The sequence below is a fragment of the Papio anubis genome, chromosome 10 (genome assembly GCF_008728515.1).
Source record: "Papio anubis isolate 15944 chromosome 10, Panubis1.0, whole genome shotgun sequence".
NCBI classification, from domain to species: domain Eukaryota; kingdom Metazoa; phylum Chordata; class Mammalia; order Primates; family Cercopithecidae; genus Papio; species Papio anubis.
In genome coordinates this window covers 115,327,615-115,337,514 of record NC_044985.1, presented here as the reverse complement: position 1 = coordinate 115,337,514, position 9,900 = coordinate 115,327,615, and the positions used below count along the sequence as shown (strand labels likewise).

The window sequence follows — 9,900 nt, the reverse complement described above, 5'->3', positions numbered from 1 at the left end:
ATCCACGCCCGCCTCGGCCTCCCAAAGTGCTGGGATTACAGGCTTGAGCCACAGCCGGCCAGTCCAGCTCTTTTTAAAGTCTGAATAGGAGGGTCTGGGTGCGGTGGCTCATGCCTATAATCCCAGCACTTTGGAGGCCGGCGAGCAGATCACCTGAGGTCAGGAGTTTGGGACCAGCCTGGCCAACGCTCAACGGCAGCCATCTGCTAAAAATACAAAGTGTTGGGCAGGTGGATGTCATTACATTCGCCGAGGCAGGCAAAATCGCTCGACCAGGGAGTTAGAGGTTGCAGTGAGCTGAGATCGTGCCACTGCATTCCAGCCTGGCGACAGAGCGAGACTCCACCTCAAAACAAAACAAAACGAAACGACGACTCTTTCAGATAATTGTCAATCACAAAATCTATGGATCGACCTATGACCTGGAAGCCCCCCAGCTTTGAGTTGTTCTGCCTTTCTGGACCAAACTGATGTACACCTCACATGTATTGATTGATATCTGCCTGTAACTTCTGTCCTCTTAAAATGTATAAAATCAAGCCGTAATCCAACCATCTTGGGCACATGTTCTCAGGACCTCTTGATACTGTAACTCAGGCTCAGAATAAACATCTTTAAATATTTTACAGAGTTTGGCTTTTTTTTTCATTGACAATCCCAGGTTAGCCTGCCTGAGAGCCCAGGGAGGTGGGTCATCCCAGGGCCCCCAGAGGCCGGGAGGGTGGCCATGCATTGGCCTGAGGGGGCCCAGGTGCAGACCAGCCTGGAGAGGCTGGAAGTCAAACTATGATGTGTCCACATGATGGAGCGTCCCTCCATCCCTCATTCCCTTATTACTCCTGTGAATCCTTTAAATCCCGGATAGAATCACAGAGATTAAAATGGGGTGTGCCTGCAAAAACCTGTATCATTCTATTTGAGAGACAAGTCGCTCTCCTGTGGTCACAACACAGCCCATGGTCAAATGGATGTTCTCAGCAGTGTGTGGATCCCCAGGACCTGGGATGTTGTCAAGACCTACAGGCAAGACCAGCAGAGGCCAAACCATGGGGTCGTGTCGGGGGTGCCAGGCACTGTCCTGAGGCTCCCCGGCTCTCTCCCAGGCCCAGGAGAGATTGGCTAGTCATCTGCATCCTGGGAGCAGAGCCCAAGCCATCCTTACCCCTCCTTGCAGCTCTCAGTCCTCTGCAGGGAGCCAGCTCTCCTCCCCTGGGGCACCCAAGGGCCCTGCCTCCAGGCCGGAGCCTGCGGATGGTCCATGGCTCTCAGGGCACACCTCACTGCTGCTTCCTTCAGTCCTCCCTGCACCTGCCCTCACCGGGGCCCTGGCCCTCCACGACACAGAGCGGGTGGAGAGAGGGGTTCTTCTGCCTTAGCCAGCTTTCCTTGGGGCTACTACTCTAAGGGAAAGTTACTGTGAGCCTCAGCCCTAAACCTGTGGTTTTTAGCTTCTTTGAGTCAGGAGGGAATTCTTTGCTGAAGTCCCGTCCATGGAAAAATGTGCTAGCACCGACTCTCTGCGCTCACCTCTAAGAACTGGATGATCTGGCCGGGCACAGCGGCTCAAGCCTGTAATCCCAGCACTTTGGGAGGCCAAGACGGGTGGATCACGAGGTCAGGAGATCGAGACCATCCTGGCTAACACGGTGAAACCCCATCTCTACTAAAACTAGCCGGGCGAGGTGACCGGCGCCTGTAGTCCCAGCTACTCGGGAGGCTGAGGCAGGAGAATGGCCTGAACCCAGGGGGCGGAGCTTGCAGTGAGCTGAGATGTGGCCACTGCACTCCAGCCTGGGAGACAGAGCCAGACTCCCTCTTAAAAAAAAAATTGGATGATCTGTGTTTATTTGCATTGCAGGAACCTGCAGAACCCTGGAGCCCACCTGCTGTGTGGCTTGTAGGCAAACAGGGCTATGGACAGGTGTGGGGAGGATGGACTGGGGTGCCAGCTGGGCGGAGCAGCACCAAGACAGACAGAGGGGGGGCCCCTGGGGGGAAGGTGCAGGAACACACTCCCTAAATCCTGGAAGGAGGAGCAGGAGGTCTTACTTCCTCCTGGAGGCCCTGGGAGCAGTGAAGGGTTCTGGGCAGGACAGCAGCATGCGGGGGCAGGGGCCGTGGGAGGAGGTCTCCAGGATGGCCCTGTGGGAGCCTGCCTGCCATGCTGCCGCCAGGTGAGTGAGCATTGCTTTTTTGCAAATGTTTCCCAGAAAGACAGGCCTTGTCTTCCAGGACAAAACAGGAAGGGCAGGGTCAGGAAGTCCAGTCACAGTTAGAAAGAATAGAGCAATAAGCCCCAGCTGACGCAAACTGAAATGTGTTGGTGGGGGCTGGTCAGCAGAGTTTAGGAAGTGAGGACTTGGGAGCCAGCGCTGTCGGGCGGAGAGGGTGTTCTCCCCAGCAAGTCCCCTGGAGGGGATGGACCCTCAGCTTGCAGACACCAGCCTGGGGGTGGGGCCCTCACCCCCAGCGCTGTGTCCACACTCAGCGGCCACCTTGGTTGTTCTTTGGCTTCTGCAGTGGATTGAACTGTGCCCCTCAATTGACATGTGTGCCTGGATCCTGTGAATGTGACCTTATTTGGAATAAGGGTCTTCACAGATGTAATCATAAGGATCTTGAGATGAGATCATCTTGGATTTAGGGTGGGCCCTAAACCCAATGACTGGACTCCTGATGAGAGAAAGGGGATTGAGAATGAGATCGAGGCTGGGCACGGGGGCTTGCGCCTGTAATCCCAGCACTTTGGGAGGCCAAGGAGGGCGGATCACTTGAGTCCAGGAGTTCAAGATCAGCCTGGGCAACAAAGTGAGACCCCGTTCCTACAAAAAATTTAAAAATTAGCTGGGTATTGTGGTGAGCGCTGTGCTTGTAGTCCCAGCTACTCTCAGGGAGTAGGAGGCTGAGGCAGGAAAATGGCGCGAACTCGGGAGGCGAAGCTTGTAGTGAGCCAAGATCGCACCGCTGCTCTCCAGCCTGGGCAACAGAGCAAGACTCTATCTCAAAAAAAAAAAAAAAAAAGAGAAACGATCTAATGTTGAAATACATTTGAGAAACGCTGTGTGAAACTAGAAATTTATTTGCTGAGGAACTTCTCTGAATCTTTAAGAGGCTAAAGAGCTTTGTGAATCTCCAGGGGAGTGGGGGAAGGCCAGTATTGCACGCAGTGTTTCCCAGACTTATTTAACCCAGGAACCCTTATGTATTATTCAGCTTGGGCTACCATAACAAAACCCACAGACTGGGTGGCTTAAACAACACAAATTTATATTCTCACAGTTCTGGAAGCTGGAAGTCCAAGATCCTGGTGCCAGCAGGGTTGGTTCTGGTGAGGCCTCTCCTCCTGGCTTGCAGATGGCTTCCTTCTCTCTGTGGCCTCACATACGGCCTTTTTTTCTGAGCACGTGCACTCCTGATGTCTCTTCTTATGAGGACACCAGTCCTACTGAATTAAGGTCTCACCCTTATAACCTCATTTAACCTTAATTACCTCCTCAAAGGTCCTATCTCTAAATACAGTCGCATTAAGGGTTAAGGCTTCAATCTATAAATTTGGAGATGGGGACAAATTGCAGCCCATAACATCTTACTTCATGGGACTGGTGTCCCCAGATACATCTGGGAAAATGCACATTTAATCACCTTGAACTCGATCCCAGGAGGATGGGATTACTGTTATTTGGCAAGTGCATATCCTTGGCGGTGGCAACAGAGGAGACAGCTTGTGAAAGACATACTTTTATCATCTATTTTTTTTTGAGATAGGGTCTTGCTCTGTTGCCCAGGCTGGAATGTAGTAGGCACCACCTTGTCTCACTGCAAACTCCACCTCCCAGACTGGAGTGATCCTCCCATCTCAGCCTCCCGAGTGGCTAGGACGACAGTCATGAACCACTGTACCTGGCTAATTTTTAAAATTTTCTGTAGAGATGAGGTCTCACTACATTGTCCAGGCTGATCTCAGACTCCAAGCTCAGACTACAAGTGATCCTCCCACCTTGGCCTCCCAACGTGCTGGGATTACAAGTGTGAGCCGCCGCAACCTGGCCAGATACTTTTTTAAAGTCCACAACATTTTGCAGCTCCTTCTGTTAAAAGATAGAGTCTATTTTCTCCACTACCTGAATCAGAGCTTGGCCTTATGACTTGCTTTGGTCAAGGGGACAGTAAGGAGCATGACACAAGCAGAGACATAGAAAGCATTTGTGTTCATCCCTAAGAGGTCTGAGAATAAAAATAATAGGAAAAGCATTTGTGTGCTGGGGCTTGGCCTCTCTTGCTTCTTTTGGAGCCCGGCTGCCATGTGAAGTCTGGTCTGCTTGATGAGGAGATTAACCTGGCTCAGGTTGCCCCCATCACCCCAGCCAAATGCAGACATGTGAGTGAGTGAGGCCATCTGGGAACCAGACCAACCAGCTCCAGCCCACCTGCCAGCAGACTATGGCCACATAGTGAACCAGGTGAGACCAGCAGAAAAACTGAGGTAGGAGGTGGGAGTTGACTCTGGAAGCAGGGCTGAAACACCTGACCAAATTGAGGACTAGCTAAAACAGGTTGGGGGTGGAAGCAGCTTTCCATAAGACCCTCCCCCTAGCGTGCCCATGTTAGTTTACCATTGCTATGGCAACATCTGGAATTTACTATCCCTTTCCATGGCAACAAGCCAACAACCCAGAAGTTACCACCCTCATCCTAGAAATTTCTGCATAAACTGTTTGTTTGTTTGTTTTGAGATGGAGTCTTGCTCTATTGCCAGGCGGGAGTGCAATGGCACGATCTTGGCTCACTGCAACCTCTGCCTCCTGGGTTCAAGTGATTCTCCTGCCTCAGCTTCCCAAGTAGCTGGGATTACAGGTGCACATCACCATGCCCAGCTAATTTTTGTGCTGGGTTTTACCATGTTCGACAGGATAGTGTTGCTCTATTGACCTCGTGATCTGCCTGCCTTGGCCTCCCAAAGTGCTGGCATTACAGGTGTGAGCCACCACGCCCAGCCAACTGTTTTTTGATTCGCATATAATTAAAACTGGGTATAAATATGAGTGCAGAACAACCTCTGAGCTGTTATTCTGGGCATCCTGTCTCTGGGGCAGCCTGCTCCACCAGGACCAGTGCCTCTGCTGCTGCTGTGCACGGCTATGTCAATAGAAGTTGCTGTTTAACACCACTGGCTTACCTTTGAATTGTTTCCTGGGCAAAGCCAAGAACCCTCTCAGGCTAAGCCCCAGTTTTGGGGCTTGCCTATCCTGCATCAGAAACACTCAGCTGAGCCCAACACAAACATAATAACAACAACAACAACAACAACAACAATAATAATAGTTGCTTTTTTTTTTGACAGAGTCTCACTGTCACCCAGGCTGGAGTGCAGTGGCACGATCTCAGCTCACGGCAACCTCCGCTTCCTGGGTTCAAACGATTCTCCTGCCTCAGCCTCCCCAGTAGCTGGGATTACAGGCATGCACCACCACACTTGTCTAATTGTCTAATTTTTGTATTTTTAGAGGAGACAGGTTTTCGCCCTCTTAGCCAGGCTGGTCTTGAACTCCTGACTTCAAGTGATCTGCTGGCCTTGGCCTGCCAAGGTGCAGGGATTACAGGCGTGAGCCACAGCCTAACCGTTGCTTTGTTACTCAGTTGTGAGTACTTGTAACCACCAAGTACTATGGTTACATAGTAAGGGCCAACTGATAACAAGCATCTTAGAAGAGACCTGTGACTATCACTGCTTTCTTTTTTCTTTTCTTTTCTTTATTTATTTATTTATTTTTGAGATGGAGTCTTGCTCTGTCACCCAGGCAGGCTGGAGTGCAGTGGTACGATCTCGGCTCAATGCAACCTCTACCTCCCAGGTCCAAGTGATTCTTGTGCCTCAGCCTCCCTGAGTAGCTGGGATTACAGGTGCTTGCTGCCATGCCTGGCTAATTTTTGTATTTTTAGTACAGACGGGGATTTCATCATATTGGCCAGGCTGGTTTCGAACTTCTGACCTCAGGTCAGAAAGTCCTAGGCCTCCCAAAGTGCTGGGATTAAAGGTGTGAGCCACCGTGCCCAGCCGACTGTCACTGCTTTCTATGAATGGTTTTCTCCGGCTGCTCCTATCTGCATCAAGTTAACCTTTTCAGTATTATAAAAAAACATTCTTGGATGGGCATGGTGGCTCACACCCGTAATCCCAGCACTTTGGGAGGCTGAGGCAGGCAGATCACCCGACATCAGGAGTTCGAGACCAGCCTGGACAACATGGTGAAACCCCATCTCTACTGAAAATACAAAAATTAGCCGGGCATGGTGGCGTGCACTTGTAATCCCAGCTACTCGGGAGGCTGAGGCAGGAGAAATCGCTTGAACTGGGGAGGCGGAGGTTGCAGTGAGCTGAGATCGTGTCATTGCACTCCAGCCTAGGAAACAAGAGCAAAACTCCGTCTCCAAAGAAAAAAAAAAAAGAAAGAAAGAAAAGAAGGAAGGAAGGAAGGAAGGAAAGAAGGAAGGAAGGAAGGAAAGAAAAGAAAGAAAGAAAGAAAGAAAGGAAGGAAGGAAGGAGATTCGTTGCCACCAGTCTCGCTATTAAAGTTTCCTAGCATTTTAAAGACATCAGCATAATGAGTATCAGGTGAAAAGTCTTAAAATTAATACCCCACAAAAATAGGATGTGAGCTTTATTAGGCCAGCTCCTGAAATTACCCATATAGACTGTCTCAGAGGAAATTGAAAACATGTTTTAAATTATGGAATGTGTTTAATATGTAAAAACTGGCCTTGCTTGAATACTCTTGAATATCCCACTGGAAGGAGCTGGTGGAACACTCAGGTTTTACTTGCAAAAATGTTTCCTGAAAGAAATGGCATCATCTTCTGAAAACTAAACTGATGAGACTGTCTTGGTAGGGTTGGGCAGGGGCAAGAGAATAGGGGTGGGTGGGAGGAGCCCTGGATATGGAGAGAAACCCAGATATCCTCCCCAGCCAGACCCAGCTCTCTGCTGCCTCCAAGTGCTGGTTCTATGGCATCTCAGGAGAGCGCAGCCTGTAATTCTGAGTTGGCTGATCCCTTAGACTTGAGTCTGAGCCCCAGACCCCAAGTGGCAAGGTGAATAGGAGGTTTGTGCTCTGTACCTCACTTCCACCCTTACCCCAAAAGCTGCCCATTCACTATCACGCCACAAGGTGTCCAGTGACAGGAGATCAGGAATTATTAGCAACCACTGCCTCTTCTGGAGCAGTTTAATTTTGGGGTCCTGTTAGCATCGTATTCAATACACAGCAGGTCATCCAAACCCCCCACTAAGTGTGAGTTCCATCCGCAGTAATTATATAAGAGTTGAATTGCACTGAAATTGAACATTTTGTTTTTTGTTTTGTTTTGGTGGTCAAATACACACAAAACGTACCATTTTAAAGTGCAGAATTCAGTGGCATTAAGACCATTCACAATATTGTGTGACCATCACCACTACTTAGTCCCAGAGCTTTTTCATCACTGGATGGCAACCCATACCCATTAAGTAGCCACTGTGTTTGACTTTTGACATAAGGTTACAATTCCTAGACATTTAAACATCTATTAACTTCGGAATGGCATTTTAATTTTTATATTTGGAGTCAATTCATGTTTTTTTTTTAGATGGAGATTCACTTTTGTTGCCCAGGCTGGAGCGCAGTGGTTCGATCTCAGCTCATTGCAACCTCCGCCTCCCGGGTTCAAGTGATTCTCCTTCCTCAGCCTCCCGAGTAGCTGAGATTACAGGCACATGCCACCACATCCGGCTAATTTTTGTATTTTTAGTGTTGGCCAGGCTGGTCTCGAACTCCTGACCTCAGGTGATCCACCTGCCTTGGCCTCCCAAAGAGCTGGGATTACAGGTGTGAGCCACCGCGCCCGGCCAAGAGTCAATTAATTTTTTAAAAGTCACATCCATTCTCACAGGACCTTCAAAGCTGTAGGCTGAGGTCTGTGCCTGGAGGGTCTTGGTGGAAGGAGGCCAGAAGAGCCCCTCTCTACTCCCACCTCTCCATCCCACCATGGACTTCTGGGATTTGGGCCCTACTGTCTTCCCCACAGTACCCCTGCCTCTCCACATCACACTGCCATTGGCCAGTGATTCTTCTCAGTATCCCCATACAGTATAATGATTTTTCCAAAATATAAAAGCATTACGTGGCTATTATAGATAAGCTGGAACGTGTAGATAAGTATAAAGGGGAACAGTCACCCTCCCCAATGCTACCCCCTTGATAGAACCACTGTTAACATGTGGGCATACTTTTCCTTCAATCCCTTTTTCTAGGGAAAATTACCACTCAATTCTGGGCTTTCTGCATTTTATTTTTTAAAAAGTGCCCAGGTGCCAGGCACGGTGGCTCATGCCTGTAATCCCAACACTTTTGCAGGCTGAGGTGGGCAGATCATCTGAGGTTAGGAGTTCGAGACCAGCCTGGCCAACATGGTGAAACCCCATTGCTACTAAAAATACAAAAATTAGCTGGGTGTGGTGGTGCTTGCCTGTAATCTCAGCCACTCCGGAGGCTGAGGCAGGAGAAATGGGCAACAGAGTGAGACTGCATCTCAAAAAAAACCCAGAAGTAACCTTTCAAATGACCATACTTCAGCAAATATATATACAAGTTATATTTGCATTTACAAAATTGAGATCCTGATGTACTTACACTTTTAAACTTTGATTTGGGCGGTAGCGGTGGTAAAGCCTGCTTGCCTTTGGGGAGGCGGTGGGCGGATCCACGAGGTCAGGAGTCAGAGACCATCCTAGCTATACAGGGTGAAACCCCGTCTCTACTAAAAAAATACAAAAAAACTAGCAGGCCGAGGTGGTGAGCGCCTGTAGTCCCAGCTACCGGGGAGAGCTGAGGCAGGAGAATGGCATAAAACCTGGGAGACAGAGCTTGCAGTGAGCTGAGATCACAGCCACTGTACTCCAGCCTGGGTGACAGAGCAAGACTCCGTCTCAAAAAAAAAAACAAAAAAAAACTTTGATTTTGTTCACTTATGAAAATGATACTTTGTGCAATTTTTTTATATTTAAACATAATTTTAATAGCTGTATACATTTAAACTTAAATATAAATTTAATACAGTTTAAGATACAACTTTAAATTAGCTGTAGGCTGCGCGCAGTGGCTCATGCCTGTAATGTCAAGACTTTGGGAGGCCAAGGCAGGTGAATCACCTGAGGTCAGGAGTTCGAGACCAGCAGTGCTTATGGTGAAACCCTGTCTCTACTGAAAATACAAAAATTGACCAGGTGTGGTGGCGGGTGCCTGTAATCCCAGCTACTCAGGAGGCTAAGGCAGGAGAATCACTTGAACCCAGGAGGCAGAGGTTGCAGTGACCCGAGATCACGCCACTGCACTCCAGCCTGGGTGACAGAGTGAGACACTGTCTCAAAAAAATTAAAATATGTAATTCAGCACTTTTGGGAGGAGGCCAAGGTGGGTGGATCATGAGGTCAGGAGATCAGAGACCATCCTGGCCTTTAAGTAGAAACCCGTCTCTACTAAAATGCAAAAATTAGCCAGAAGTGGTGGCGGCGCCTGTAGTCCCAGCTACTCCGGAGGCTAGAGGCGGGAGAATCCCTGGAACCCGGAGGTGGAGGCCTGTGAGAACTGCAGCCATGTGCACTCAACCTGGAAGTGACAGAGACTCCATCTCAAATAAATAAATAAATAAGGCGGTGGTGGCTCAAGCCTGTAATCCCAGCACTTTGGGAGGCAGTGGAGAATCCACTTGAGGTCAGAGTCGAGAGACCATCCTGGCTAACATGAGTGAAACCCGTCTCTACTAAAAAATACAAAAAAACCTTGGAGGCGTGGTGGTGAGCCTGTAGTCCCGGCTACTCGGAGGCTGAGGCAAGGAGAATAGCCCTGAACCTGGGGCCGGAGCTTG

The 9,900-nt window shown here is 49.2% G+C and overlaps 1 pseudogene; it reads right to left on the bottom strand.

Annotated features, from left to right (window-relative positions):
* Positions 1 to 281: 281 nt before the first annotated feature.
* Positions 282 to 9,382, bottom strand: LOC116269199 (annotated as a pseudogene).
* Between the last annotated feature and the right edge of the window lie 518 nt (positions 9,383 to 9,900).